The sequence below is a fragment of the Triturus cristatus genome, chromosome 1_1 (genome assembly GCF_964204655.1).
Source record: "Triturus cristatus chromosome 1_1, aTriCri1.1, whole genome shotgun sequence".
NCBI classification, from domain to species: Eukaryota; Metazoa; Chordata; class Amphibia; order Caudata; family Salamandridae; genus Triturus; species Triturus cristatus.
This window is the reverse complement of record NC_140579.1, coordinates 122,011,271-122,026,845: the sequence shown is the minus strand read 5'-3', so window position 1 is coordinate 122,026,845 and position 15,575 is coordinate 122,011,271.

Below are 15,575 nucleotides of genomic sequence, written 5' to 3'. Positions count from 1 at the left end.
GGAACCGAGAGACGGCCCCCCCAGCGGAACAGAAGGTCCACATCCCCAAGGATGTGGTCAAAGAATATTATAAAAACGATGACATTCAGCAATGGTTTCGGGCCTACGAGGTCGCCATGACCTCCCATCGGATTCCACAGAAGGACTGGGGGGCGGGGTTGTGGGGGCGGTTTCTGAGCGAAGGAAGGGACACCCTGCTCGACCTACCCCTCTCCCTGCAGACCTCCTACAGCCACATGAAAGAGGCTCTCCTCACAAGATACGGCCTCACCCCAGAAATGTACCGCCAACGGTTCCGGGACTGCAGGAAGATCCCGGGCACCACCTGGGTGGAGTATGTAAACTTTTTTAGTCGAGCCTTCGATGGGTGGGTCAAGGGCAGCAAGGTCACCACCCTTGCCGAACTCACTGACCTCATGTTATGGGAACATCTGGCTGCGAACTGCTTCGTAGAGCTACGTCAACATCTGCTGGATAGCAAGCTCACAGATCCCCGGAAGCTGGCTGTGGAGGCCGACCGCTGGACCAACACCCGGGTCTCCCGGGGCATGGTAGGAGAGTACCCCCGAACCAGTCAGGGACCACCCCGCCAGAGAGGGGGAGGGAACCAGGGAGGGCCGAGAGAGTCCCAGCCTAGCCCCCCGAAGACACCACCTCCACCTTTCCCGGCGCCCCCCCCACCAGTAACAGGGCCCCCTGGGAGACGGGGACACCGGGTGACCGTCACATGTTTTCGTTGCCAGAAACCCGGGCACTACGCCAATGACCCAGAGTGCCCCATGGCCACCCAAGTCACCCCTGCGAGACAGATAGCCAACGTAGCCCTGGGGGAGGAGGTTGAGGAAGCCGAGGAGTGGGAACCCGCCGCTATGGCCCTAGTATCCCTGGGAGATAGGGAAATGATCCCTGGTAGCCTCCTACCGTCCAACACACAGAAATATGGGCAGCTCGTCAAGATCAATGGCCACCAGGTAGAGGCCCTGCGGGACACCGGGGCCAGTATCACCGGTGTCCTCAGGCACCTAGTTCCCGAGGAGCAGATCCTCCCCAATGTCTTTTGCCCCGTAATCTCTGCAGACAATAGGGAAAGTATGTGTCAGGTAGCCCTGGTGCCATTTGAGTGGGGAGGGGTGATAGGTAAACTCAAGGTGGCCGTAAGAACCTCCCAGCCGGTCGACTGCCTCTTAGGGAACGACCTGGAGAGTTCTCCCTGGAAGCACGTAGAGCGCAAGGCCCACCTAGGAATGATGGGACTCCCCGAGTGGGTGTGTGCCACCACCCGATCTATGACAGCCCGACTCACTCCCCGGAGAGAAGTCGAGAGCACCCCGGTCGAAGAAGCCCGTACCGTCCCCGCCGAAGGTCCTCCCGTTCCCCTATCGGAAGGGTCCGTCGCCAGCGACGAACCCGCACCATCCGACCCCGCCCCGGTCCCCGAGTTGGGGGATCTACCCGAGTTGGCCCATTGGCGCCACGAGGGCGGGCCCACCCGGGAAGAATTTTGCCGGGAGCAAGCCACCTGCCCTTCCCTGGTCGGGCTGCGGCGCCAGGCCGAGGGCCAAGCCGCAGGTGACCAGACCGGAACGCACCGAATCTATTGGGAAAATAACATCCTGTATAGTGAGCAGAAATCAGTGGAGCTGGGATCCGGACGGGTACTGGTGGTACCCCTCCGCTTCCGGGATTTCCTCCTGGGCTTAGCCCACGATGTCCCCCTCGCCGGTCACCTGGGTCAGGACAAGACCTACAGCCGTCTCGTGACCCATTTTTATTGGCCTAAGATGAAAGCAGCGGTAGAGGCACACTGCAAGTCCTGCCCCACGTGCCAAGCCAGTGGGAAGAGTGGGGGGAAGCGTAAGGCTCCCCTCCAACCCTTCCCGGTCGTCAGTACCCCCTTCGAACGAGTCGGAATCGACATCGTGGGGCCTCTGGACCCCCCCACCTCCCAAGGTCACCGTTTCATCTTGGTCCTAGTAGACCACGCCACCCGCTATCCAGAGGCTATTCCCCTGCGCACCATTACGGCCCCCGTGGTGGGCCGGGCCCTGATGGGGATCTTTTCCAGGGTGGGTTTCCCCCGCGAGGTCGTGAGCGATCGCGGCACGAATTTTATATCAAGGTATATGACGTCCCTGTGGCAACAATGTGGGGTGTCCTATAAGTTCACCACCCCGTACCATCCCCAAGGGAACGGCCTAGTAGAGAGGTTTAATAGGACTTTGAAAGGGATGATCGCTGGCCTAGAAGAGCCCCTCCGGCGTAAGTGGGACGTCCTGCTCCCCTGCCTCTTGTTCGCTTACCGGGAGGTCCCCCAGAAGTCCTTAGGGTTCAGCCCGTTTGAATTACTCTATGGGCACCCCGTCCGAGGTCCCCTCAGTTTGGTTAAGGAAGGGTGGGAGGCAGCACCCCAGACCACCCCCCGAGATGTGTTCCAATATGTCCTGGCCCTCCGGAACCAGACCAGGAGGTTCCGAGAACTGGCCGAGGCCAACCTGGAGGCGAGTCAAGAAGAAATGAAGCGCTGGTACGACCAGAATGCTACTCTGGTCGAGTTCCAGCCGGGCCAGCAGGTGTGGGTCATGGCCCCCGTGAAGCCTGGCGCTCTCCAGGACCGATGGACTGGGCCCTACAAAGTGGTTGAGAGGAAGAGCCAAGTCACCTACTTGGTGGACGTCCAGTCGCCTCGGGATCCCCTCCGGGTCCTGCACGTGAACCGCCTCAAGCCTCACTTCGTGCGGACAGAACTGAGCCTCCTGCTGGCCACCGATGACGGGGCCGAAGATGAGTCGGATCCCCTCCCGGACCTCCTGTGTGTCAAGGAGCAGGATGGCTCCGTGGAGGGAGTGAACCTCTCCCCAGCCCTCACTGCCCAGCAACAAGCGGACTGCCGCCAGCTCCTCAGACAATTTTCTGACCTCTTCTCCCTGACCCCCCGGGTCACCAACTGGTGCGTTCACGATGTGGACACCGGGGACAGCCCGCCGGTGAGACACCGAGCCTACCGGGTTCCTGACCGGGTCCGGTCCTGTATTCAAGCCGAAGTCTCGAAGATGTTGACCCTGGGGGTGATCGAGCCCTCTGACAGTCCCTGGGCCAGCCCCGTGGTCCTGGTTCCGAAGGCAGCAGCCCCCGGTGTCGCCCCCGAGCTCCGGTTCTGCGTGGATTACCGGGGGCTCAATGACGTTACCCGAGCCGATGCCCACCCCATTCCACGAGCCGACGAGCTCATTGACCGACTAGGGGCCGCCCGGTTCCTCAGCACTTTCGACCTCACCTGCGGCTACTGGCAGATTGCGCTCACCGAAGGGGCCAAGGAGAGGTCTGCTTTCTCCACCCCCGATGGGCACTACCGCTTCCGCGTGATGCCCTTCGGGATGAAAAATGCCCCGGCCACTTTCCAGAGACTGGTAAATAGGGTCATGGCCGGGCTAGAACAGTTCAGCGCGGCCTATCTGGACGACATCGCTGTCTTCAGTTCAGAGTGGAGTGAGCACCTCCAGCACCTCCGGAGAGTGCTAACCGCCCTGCGCCAGGCAGGCCTCACCATAAAAGCCAGCAAGTGCCAGATCGGGCAAGGATCCGTAGTCTACCTGGGGCACCAAGTCGGGAGTGGCCAGGTCGCTCCTCTACAGCCAAAGATCGACGCCATCCTGGCCTGGGACCCACCCATCACCCAAACGGAAGTCCGAGCCTTTCTGGGACTCACGGGCTACTACCGCCGATTCATTCAGGGGTATGGCAGCCTGGTCGGCCCTCTCACGGAACTCACGTCTAAAAAACAGCCAAAGAAGGTGCAATGGACGGCTGCCTGCCAGGAAGCTTTCGATGCTCTAAAAAAGGCCATGTGCACGGCCCCCGTCCTCCAGGCTCCCGACTACACCAAGGAGTTCATAGTCCAGACCGATGCCTCCGAGCATGGCATTGGGGCCGTCCTGTCCCAAGTGAATGATCAAGGCCTAGACCAGCCCGTCGCCTTCCTCAGTCGGCGGCTGCTACCCCGAGAACAGAAGTGGAGCACCATAGAGCGCGAAGCCTTTGCCGTGGTCTGGGCACTCAAAAAACTACGACCCTACCTGTTCGGCACTCATTTCAGGGTCCAAACTGACCATCGGCCCTTGCGATGGCTCATGCAGATGCGAGGAGAAAACCCCAAGCTACTGCGGTGGTCAATCTCCCTCCAGTGAATGGACTTCACCGTAGAACACCGCCCTGGCACGGACCACGCCAACGCTGACGGCCTCTCCCGGTTCTTCCGCCTCAGCGAAGAGAACCCCCCAAGGTGATGGGCAGTTCTCTCCGGCTTTCAGCTGGGGGGGACGCGTGTTGGACCCGGCCTCGTAGAATGGCCCTCCGTGCCCCCGCACCACCAAAACCTGGTGCCTGCAGCCCAAGCACGCGGCCCAGCCGACCTTTCCCACCAGGACACCTGCACCAACCCCGGACATCCCCGTCCATGGCCTCTCTCCTTTCGGCCACCCCGGGCCCGCGTGCCCACTCCCTGCAACAAGATGGCCGCCCGGCTCCAGCGCGACCCGGGCCTCGAGGCGCCACTCCGGCTGGAGGACATCACGCTTCCAGGGGATGAGAGAGGGAGGAGCAGTTTCTATCGCACCTCTGAACTCCCCTGGGACGATGGGTTTCGATCGGCCCTCCGGCCTCCCTGCAGGCTGGCTCCGTGCCTGCTGGGTGTCTGGGACTCCTCCCGACCCGGCCCTGAAAGGATCAAAAGACAATAGCAGGAAACCCCGACAAGCGGCCCCCAGGTGACAAGACCCCTGCCTGCGCAGACTCCGGACATCAAAGCGGGGTCGACCTATAACAAGGGATGCTCTGAGACTGTCCGGCAGATTCGACGCTGGAACAACGAGAGCCTGCTGACGTGGTCGCGGCTCCTGGAACTGGAACCCACCTGAGCCCTGCTGAGTGACTCGCGGCTCCCTGAAGATCGTAAGACCTCCGAACTTGTACCTGAGCCCTGCTGAGTGACTCGCGGCTCCCTGAAGATCGTAAGACCTCCGAACTTGTACCTGAGCCCTGCTGAGTGACTCGCGGCTCCCTGAAGATCGTAAGACCTCCGAACTTGTACCTGAGCCCTGCTGAGTGGCTCGCGGCTCCCTGAAGATCGTAAGACCTCCGAACTTGTACCTGAGCCCTGCTGAGTGACTCGCGGCTCCCCCAGACTCTCACGGTCCCGCCGGACCCCGCCTCCGACCACGTATCCCCCAGCTCGAGGATTGTGAGCTGTGCGCCGGATACGTCCCTGCTTTGAACCGTTACCAGAGACAGCCCTGCTACCCCCTACCTTTCCGAGACTCTTGAGCCCGTGCTCACCTTGTACATATTTGCAGTGATACCTATTTGATAAAGCTTGTTTCTGAGAATACCCAGTGTGGTCTCTCTGTGTCGTGTGGTGCCAGAAGTACGATCCTAGTTGCGAGATTCCTCCCCCTGGGGAATCTCTCGCCAGTGCCCGGCTACAATACAACACGGGTGGGACTCAGGGAAGTCAGGACCCCTTTCCGGGCTCCTCTGAGGCCGCCGTCTAACAGTAAATATGCCCTTAAATGTCTTTAGCGTAGTATAGCATGTTGAGTCATTGTATAGTATGTGGAGTCGTTGTATAGTATTTCAAACAAGCCTGACAGCGGACCCACGAGTCATGGTATAGTACATTGATTCGTTGTATAGTATGTTGAGTCATTGGATAGTATGTCGAGTCGTTGTATAGTATGTTGAGTCATTGTATAGTATGTCGAGTCACATAGTATGTCGAGTCGTTGGTTAGTATGTCGAGTCATTGTATAGTATTTCAAACAAGCCTGACAGTGGACCCACGAGTCATTGTATAGTACGTCGAGTGGTTGTATAGTATGTTGAGTGGTTGTATAGTACGTTAAGTGGTTGGATAGTACGTTGAGTCGTCGTATAGTACGTTGAGTGGTTGTATAGTACTTTGAGTCATTGTATAGTACGTTGAGTCGTTGTATAGTATGTTGAGTCATTTTGCAGGTAGGGGATTGGTGCCCATGCTCCACCCAGACCTGGTTTAAATAGTGCAAGGGAGAGTATGTGAGAAGTTGGCCTGGTATATGCTGTCCACTATTTATAGTGGGTACCTTGTACTAGTCCATACTACCCTTATTGATGGTAGGTTAAAGATAACCTTTATTGAAAGCTATCCTAGTGGCAGCTATGGAGAGCAGCCTTTAGTCTAAGTCTTGAAGGAATGTAAAGCATCTTGTTTTACCAGTCTATAATCTCTTGAATGACCAAATGAAAAGAGAACCACACAAGGTATATATATAAAATATGTGTATTTATTACTAAACACACCCTGCTAGTCTCTTTAAGAGGCTAGAGGTCAAAGCACATATGTTACAAGTAAAATATCACAGTAAATTACTACAATATACGACAGGCCCAAGGGGGGGGACCAAACCATATAATAAGGAAGCGGTATAGGAACCACGACTTGACTAGATACAGTGCCTAGAGCACACAGAATTGCTGGGACTCCACATAACCACCCAAGGTAGTGCCACAGGAGACCCACGGGGGACGCGTGCAGTGTTTGAACACAGGCGCGAGCCCCGTACAATGCTATGGGAAAGTCGCGGTTGGAAAATTTGAAGTTAAGGACACTTAGAGGTGGACTAAGAACAAACCCCTTTGGTTCTAGGGCCAGCACCCACGAAAGCACTGGAGTACTCGTGTTATCTAACCCAGGGAAGCTGGGTGCATAGGTTTCAAATAGTGTCGAGCGTCTTCGTCGCTTACAATGGCGAGATGCTGCAAAGTGCTGCTGCCGTGAAGGGGAGAAGTGTCCGGGGTGATCCAAGCCTGGTTCAAAGATGTGAAGAACCTGAAAGCAGAGGGGACAGAGTCTGGGTCACTAGCCAGTGACCAGGGGCACGATAGATAAATGCCCACCGATGTCGGGTGCTTCAGGCGTGAAGAGGTGAAGCTTGACTTTACTGCCATGGGGATCAGGAGACGTCGACGATGACCAGGATCTGCAGGCGAGCTGTCCCACGAAGGATGTCGAGTGCAGGGGTGTCAGTTTTCGGATTGGAACCAACAAGCCTTGGCAACTGCAATCCACGCGGTTAGGGTAAAAAGGCTTCGGTGTGGACCAGCAAGGTACAGGGGTCTCCCCAAGCAATGGAGAGTCATGGCAGCTCTGGAACAACCAGGAAATCCCAATTAAAGTTAGAACTGCCTTCACAGGGACCCACTAGTCGACGGACCAGGGATCGCGAAGGGACCTCGAGAGAAAACACAAAGGGCCAGCTCAAGGAGCACTCGTGGAGTGTAGCCTGGCAATCTTCAGTGCAAATGCTGTTCGGGGTCACGGCTACAAGTAACCCAAAGCTCAGCTTCAGAGGTCGCCTCATAGCTGATGCTTGTGCAAATGGTCGCGGTGTCCAGGGGTTCAGGTTGCACGGTCTCCACGAGGGATACCGGCCTCAGAGTTGCTGAGCTTACAGATCGACCTCAGAGACCACGGGAACCCACCTCCTGTGTTGCAAAATTCTTCGGAGTCCTCAGGAGCTTCAGAGATGCAAACCGGGCCATTGCGTCTTTGGTGCCTGCCGAGCAGGGGAGTAACTCCTTTACTCCAAGGGAGATTCTTCAGTCATCTAGCATCATGCAGATCGTCGAAGTTCCAGGATTCAGTATCAGAGTTTCGTCCAGATGTAATCTAAAATCCTGTAGTCAGGGGTTACTACTTTATACCCAAGGAAGGGGTTGGACTAACTCTGGGGACCCACCTATGGGAGGGTTTGTAAAGAGGGGTGGCTACACCCATTTCCTTTTTCCAGTTTCGTGCCAGAGCAGGGGCTGGTAGCCCCTGCAACCGGTTTGAGCTGGACTATGCACGGGGACACCAGATGTGTCCCTAGTGCAGACTTCAAAGCACTCTTGGAGTGCACCCACCCAGCCCCAATACACATCTGCCTGTCTGGGAGGTGGTCACACCTCCCTGTGACAGGAAACCTATTGTCCAGGCCTCCCCTGCCAGAGTTTTGTCCAGCAGCAGGAGGCCAGACTCGTGTCTGTGGCTGGCAGCATCCATTTTGTGATGCCTGGGCTCTTTTAGCTGGTACCAGGTATACCGGTGCTGTCATGTCTCTCCCTCTAGAAGGGTGGGATCATACTCCCACATCAGTTACTGGTGTGGGGGTATGATTCCAAGGTGTTTGACACCAAAAACAACATGTTTCCGAGCAGCCATCCCAAAGTAAGCTTTTTCCACGAGGTTATAATGCACTTAAGAGTATATTGTCAGGCTGCATCACAGACAACCCCGGAGAATAGATTCCGAAGGCTGTAGAGGGGCTCTGCTCATGCATGGGCATCCTCTCACATAAAACCAAGCACCGTACCTTCAGGATTGATAAGGCCTGCCATAGGGGTGACTGATAGGTTTATATGTGCAGTGATAGGGTGAGATATAGTGAAACTATACCTCAGTAAGGGGTGCATGCACCACCTCACTCAGGCTGCAGTAGCAGTCCTGTGGTGTCATTTTGCATGGCTTCCCAGGGGTGGCATAATACATGCTGCAGCCCCTGGTAGGCCTCTGGGTACCTATACCCTGGGTACATAGTATACCATTTACTAGGGACCCACAAGGGTACCCCAGAATCCAATCTGGAGTGTACCTAAGGTACATGGAATCCATTTTAAAGAGAAAGCAGATAAACTGGGGTCCTGATTAGCAGGATCCAAGTCCAACTAAGTCGAAAACCAGCAAAACACCAGGAAAAAAGTGGGGGCAACCATGCAGTCAGATTCCACCTTCCTACAGAGTGTGCTGTTGATAAACAGGTGGGTGGAGGGGACAGAGGCTTTGAAATGCACCAGCTTTAGTGAACTGAAACTATATTGTAGTGAAGCGTCACCCGTGCCACACTGCACACACTGTGCGAGGTGAGCAGTGAACAGTTTTTCAAGGACACCCCTTGCACTCGAGTCCGGCCATGAAAGCACCTGGTCTTCCACTGAAGATTGTGAATGCCTCCCAGCTACCATGTATGCAGTGCACACGTAGCTGCCCAGTAGCTTATTCCTATGAGTGCCGGCGGTGGCCCACGTTCAGGGTGCGTGCACTGGAGTAACACTACAAGAAAGTTGTCATCTTATGGACTGTTGTGACGGTGATGTAACTTCAAAGTGACTCATTATGGATCTTGCACAGTCTCATCATTTCTGAACTGAAGCATGTTCAATATTCTAGAACGAAGCCATAGTTGTTGCTTATTTACTTTATGCAACTATCACCCAGTGACAAAGTCAATAGTTCTGTCTTGCTGTAGGTGCAATGTTACGTGTTGATTAAGTGTTTATCCAATGCCAAAGAGAGCGCCTCAAGTGTGCGGGCCAGAATCATTAGGCCACCGGATGGCACGACAAAATACTTTCAAACGTGCAGCTGGCACATGTGCAAGTGGTACATGCTAATTATTCCTTAAAGTATATTTAGTGCCGGACAAATGGGGACGATCTGGCCAATAGATGAACGTGCTTGTTTTAATCAATACTTGTGTCAGTTCGAAGGGATAATTGGCCTGACTCTGATATGCCCCTGACAATTATTCTTCGACCTAAAATTTGTTCACGTTCACCCTGTTTAAGTTGGGTGGCCCGCACCCTAACAGCTGATATGTATCATTGACAGTCCAGGTGGCTCGTGGAGCGAGGGATGCTTGGTCTGCTCGGAAGGGCAGGTGATTTCTTTGCGTACAGTTCAGCTGACTTGGGTGATGCATTGGAACAGGTTGTAGGTATGCGCTGAGAGGTGGGAATTCTTGATACCAGGCAACACCATACAATTAACAGGGTTTAGTATTCAGGCCAAGGAGTGGCTGCGTGACTCTCTTTTCTGGAGATGGTCAGTTTGTTGCAGTGCTTAATTTGTGCCAGTGCTTTCCGGTGCTCAGCACCGGCACTGAATTGCCAGCACCGGGGCTTATGACTGTCTGCCACATGGTAGTGGTGTCTGCCAATTTTTAGGTACGAGCACAACGACTTCTGTTTATTAGTTCAATTTAAATTTTCCATTATTAGTATTTACCTCCAAAGCCATTCTTATAGCTTTGGGGGCCTGTAATAGTATGAATTGTCACACTTTTAAGAGTGTGATGATTAGTGGTGTGTTGGTGCTGTCGTTGGCAGTGCTGCCAGGGGCAACAGATGGTGCAAGCTCTAGTGTCCTCCTGTCGAGGACCCGGCACTACGTTTTTTTATAAACGAAGCACTGGGCAGCTGAGAGGCCCTGCTCTTCCGGCAGCTGAGAGGCCCTACACCCCTACTAGCAGCAGGAGAGGCTGTGTCTTTTGTCATGGAGTGGAGAAGCCCTGCTCCTCTGGCAGCTGAGAGGCCCTGCTCCTCTGGGAGCTGAGAGGCCCTGCTCCTCCGCCAGCTGAGAAGCCCTGCACCCTCACTAGCAGCAGGAGAGGCCGTGCCTTTTGTCATGGAGACGAGAAGCCCTGCTGCTGATCTGGGAGCTGAGAGGCCCTGCTCCTCCGGCAGCTGAGAGGCCCTTCACCCCTACTAGCTGCACTGCGCCCAGAGTCTATGGTGGTGTGTTGTTAGGCGCACACTGCGCCCAGAGTCTATGGTGGTGTGTCGTTAGGTACCCACTGCGCCTGGAGTCTATGGTAGTGTGTCGTTAGGTACCCACTGCGCCTAGAGTCTATGGTGATCTGTCGTTAGGCACCCACTGCGCCTAGAGTCTATGGTGGTGTGTCGTTAGGCACCCACTGCGCCCAGAGTCTATGGTAGTGTGTCGTTAGGCACCCACTGCGCCTGGAGTCTATGGTAGTGTGTCATTAGGTGCCCACTGCGCCTGGAGTTTATGGTAGTGTGATGTTAGGCACCCACTGTGCCTGGAGTCTTTGGTAGTGTGTTGTTAGGTGCCCACAGTGCCTGGAGTCTATGGTAGTGTGTCGTTAGGCACCCATTGCGCCTGGAGTCTATGGTAGTGTGTCGTTAGGCACCCACTGTGCCTGGAGTCTATGGTGGTGTGTCGTTAGGCACCCACTGCGCCTGGAGGCTATGGTAGTGCGTCATTAGGCACCCACTGTGCCTGGAGTCTATGGTGGTGTGTCGTTAGGCACCCACTGCGCCTGGAGTCTATGGTAGTGTGTCGTTAGGGCACCCACTGTGCCTGGAGTCTATGGTGGTGTGTCGTTAGGCACCCACTGCGCCTAGAGTCTATGGTAGTGTGTCGTTAGCCACCCACTGCACCTGGAGTTTATGGTAGTGTGTCGTTAGGTGCCCACAGCGCCTGGAGTCTATGGTAGTATGTCGTTAGGCACCCACTGCGCCTGGAGTTTATGGTAGTGTGATGTTACGCACCCACTGTGCCTGGAGTCTATGGTAGTGTGTCGTTAGGTGCCCACAGCGCCTAGAGTCTATGGTGGTGTGTCGTTAGGCACCCACTGTGCCTGGAGTCTATGGTAGTGTGATGTTAGGCACCCACTGTGCCTGGAGTTTATGGTAGTGTGATGTTAGGCACCCACTGCGCCTGGAGTTTATGGTGGCGTGTCGATAGGCACCCACTGCGCCTAGAGTCTATGGTGGTGTGTCGTTAGGCACCCACTGTGCCTGGAGTCTATGGTAGTGTGTCGTTAGGCACCCACTGCGCCTAGAGTCTATGGTAGTGTGTCGTTAGGCACCCACTGCGCCTGGAGTTTATGGTAGTGTGTCGTTAGGTACCCACTGCGCCTAGAGTCTATGGTGATCTGTCGTTAGGCACCCACTGCGTCTAGAGTCTATGGTGGTGTGTCGTTAGACACCCACTGCGCCTGGAGTCTATGGTAACGTGTCGTTAGGTGCCCACTGCGCCTGGAGTTTATGGTAGTGTGATGTTAGGCACCCACTGTGCCTGGAGTCTATGGTAGTGTGTCGTTAGGTGCCCACAGCGCCTGGAGTCTCTGGTAGTGTGTCGTTAGGTACCCACTGCGCCTGGAGTTTATGGTGGTGTGATGTTAGGCACCCACTGCGCCTGGAGTCTATGGTAGTGTGTCGTTAGGGGCCCACAGCGCCTAGAGTCTATGGTGGTGTGTCGTTAGGCACCCACTGCGCCTGGAGTTTATGGTAGTGTGATGTTAGGCACCCACTGCGCCTGGAGTTTATGGTAGTGTGATGTTAGGCACCCACTGCGCCTAGAGTCTATGGTAGTGTGTCGTTAGGCACCCACTGTGCCTGGAGTCTATGGTAGTGTGTCGTTAGGTGCCCACAGCGCCTGGAGTCTATGGTTGTGTGTCGTTAGGCACCCACTGTGCCTGGAGTCTCTGGTAGTGTGATGTTAGGCACCCACTGCGCCTGGAGTTTATGGTAGTGTGATGTTAGGCACCCACTGCGCCTGGAGTTTATGGTAGTGTGTCGTTAGGTGCCCACAGCGCCTGGAGTCTATGGTAGTGTGTCATTAGGCACCCACTGCTCCTGGAGTTTATGGTAGTGTGATGTTAGGCACCCACTGCGCCTTGAGTCTATGGTAGTGTGATGTTAGGCACTCACTGCACCTAGAGTCTATGGTAGTGTGATGTTAGGCACCCACTGCACCTGGAGTCTATGGTAGTGTGTCGTTAGGCACCCACTGCGCCTAGAGTCTATGGTGGTGTGTCGTTAGGCACCCACTGCACCTAGAGTCTATGGTAGTGTGTCGTTAGGTGCCCACTGCGCCTGGAGTCTATGGTGGTGTGTCGTTAGGTGCCCACAGCGCCTGGAGTCTATGGTAGTGTGTCGTTAGGCACCCACTGCGCCTGGAGTTTATGGTAGTGTGATGTTACGCACCCACTGTGCCTGGAGTCTATGGTAGTGTGTCGTTAGGTGCCCACAGCGCCTAGAGTCTATGGTGGTGTGTCGTTAGGCACCCACTGCGCCTGGAGTTTATGGTAGTGTGATGTTAGGCACCCACTGCTCCTCGAGTTTATGGTAGTGTGATGTTAGGCACCCACTGCGCCTAGAGTCTATGGTGGTGTGTCGTTAGGCACCCACTGTGCCTGGAGTCTATGGTAGTGTGATGTTAGGCACCCACTGTGCCTGGAGTTTATGGTAGTGTGATGTTAGGCACCCACTGCGCCTGGAGTTTATGGTGGTGTGTCGATAGGCACCCACTGCGCCTAGAGTCTATGGTGGTGTGTCGTTAGGCACCCACTGTGCCTGGAGTCTATGGTAGTGTGTCGTTAGGCACCCACTGCGCCTAGAGTCTATGGTAGTGTGTCGTTAGGCACCCACTGCGCCTGGAGTTTATGGTAGTGTGTCGTTAGGTACCCACTGCGCCTAGAGTCTATGGTGATCTGTCGTTAGGCACCCACTGCGTCTAGAGTCTATGGTGGTGTGTCGTTAGGCACCCACTGCGCCTGGAGTCTATGGTAACGTGTCGTTAGGTGCCCACTGCGCCTGGAGTTTATGGTAGTGTGATGTTAGGCACCCACTGTGCCTGGAGTCTATGGTAGTGTGTCGTTAGGTGCCCACAGCGCCTGGAGTCTATGGTAGTGTGTCGTTAGGCACCCACTGCGCCTGGAGTTTATGGTGGTGTGATGTTAGGCACCCACTGCGCCTGGAGTCTATGGTAGTGTGTCGTTAGGGGCCCACAGCGCCTAGAGTCTATGGTGGTGTGTCGTTAGGCACCCACTGCGCCTGGAGTTTATGGTAGTGTGATGTTAGGCACCCACTGCACCTGGAGTTTATGGTAGTGTGATGTTAGGCACCCACTGCGCCTAGAGTCTATGGTAGTGTGTCGTTAGGCACCCACTGTGCCTGGAGTCTATGGTAGTGTGTCGTTAGGTGCCCACAGCGCCTGGAGTCTATGGTTGTGTGTCGTTAGGCACCCACTGTGCCTGGAGTCTCTGGTAGTGTGATGTTAGGCACCCACTGCGCCTGGAGTTTATGGTAGTGTGATGTTAGGCACCCACTGCGCCTGGAGTTTATGGTAGTGTGTCGTTAGGCACCCACTGTGCCTGGAGTCTATGGTAGTGTGATGTTAGGCACCCACTGCGCCTAGATTCTATGGTGGTGTGTCGTTAGGCCCCCACTGCGCCTAGAGTCTATGGTGGTGTGTCGTTAGGCACCCACTGTGCCTGGAGTCTATGGTAGTGTGATGTTAGGCACCCACTGCGCCTGGAGTCTATGGTGGTGTGTCATTAGGCACCCACTGCGCCTGGAGTTTATGGTAGTGTGATGTTAGGGGATGTATGACGTTACAACGCACACTTTTACAACGCATGCACTTACAACGCATTTTTTACAACGCATAATCCATTACAACGCATGACATTACAACGCATGACACTACAACGCATTTTTAAAAAATACCTTTACAACGCATTACCATTACAACGCATACTACCTTTACAACGCATACCATTACAACGCATAATATTAAATTACATTTAAGGTAAGTATTAGATAGTATAGGGGTAAAAATTACTATTCTAACTCCAGGGGGTGCAACAGTAGGGTAAGTGTTGGATAGTATAGGGGTAAAAATTACTATTCTAACTCCAGGGGGTGCAACAGTAGGGTAAGTGTTGGATAGTGTAGGGGTAAAAATTACTATTCTAACTCCAGGGGGTGCAACAGTAGGGTAAGTGTTGGATAGTGTAGGGGTAAAAATTACTATTCTAACTCCAGGGGGTGCAACAGTAGGGTAAGTGTTGGATAGTATAGGGGTAAAAATTACTATTCTAACTCCAGGGGGTGCAACAGTAGGGTAAGTGTTGGATAGTATAGGGGTAAAAATTACTATTCTAACTCCAGGGGGTGCAACAGTAGGGTAAGTGTTGGATAGTATAGGGGTAAAAATTACTATTCTAACTCCAGGGGGTGCATCAGTAGGGTAAGTGTTGGATAGTATAGGGGTAAAAATTACTATTCTAACTCCAGGGGGTGCATCAGTAGGGTAAGTGTTGGATAGTATAGGGGTAAAAATTACTATTCTAACTCCAGGGGGTGCATCAGTAGGGTAAGTGTTGGATAGTATAGGGGTAAAAATTACTATTCTAACTCCAGGGGGTGCATCAGTAGGGTAAGTGTTGGATAGTATAGGGGTAAAAATTACTATTCTAACTCCAGGGGGTGCATCAGTAGGGTAAGTGTTGGATAGTATAGGGGTAAAAATTACTATTCTAACTCCAGGGGGTGCATCAGTAGGGTAAGTGTTGGATAGTATAGGGGTAAAAATTACTATTCTAACTCCAGGGCGTGCATCAGTAGGGTAAGTGTTGGATAGTATAGGGGTAAAAATTACTATTCTAACTCCAGGGGGTGCATCAGTAGGGTAAGTGTTGGATAGTATAGGGGTAAAAATTACTATTCTAACTCCAGGGGGTGCATCAGTAGGGTAAGTGTTGGATAGTATAGGGGTAAAAATTACTATTCTAACTCCAGGGGGTGCATCAGTAGGGTAAGTGTTGGATAGTATAGTGTAATATTATGCGTTGTAATGGTATGCGTTGTAATGGTAGTATGCGTTGTAATGGAATGCGTTGTAAAGGTAGTTTTTAAAAATGCGTTGTAGTGTCATGCGTTGTAATGTCATGCGTTGTAATGGATTATGCGTT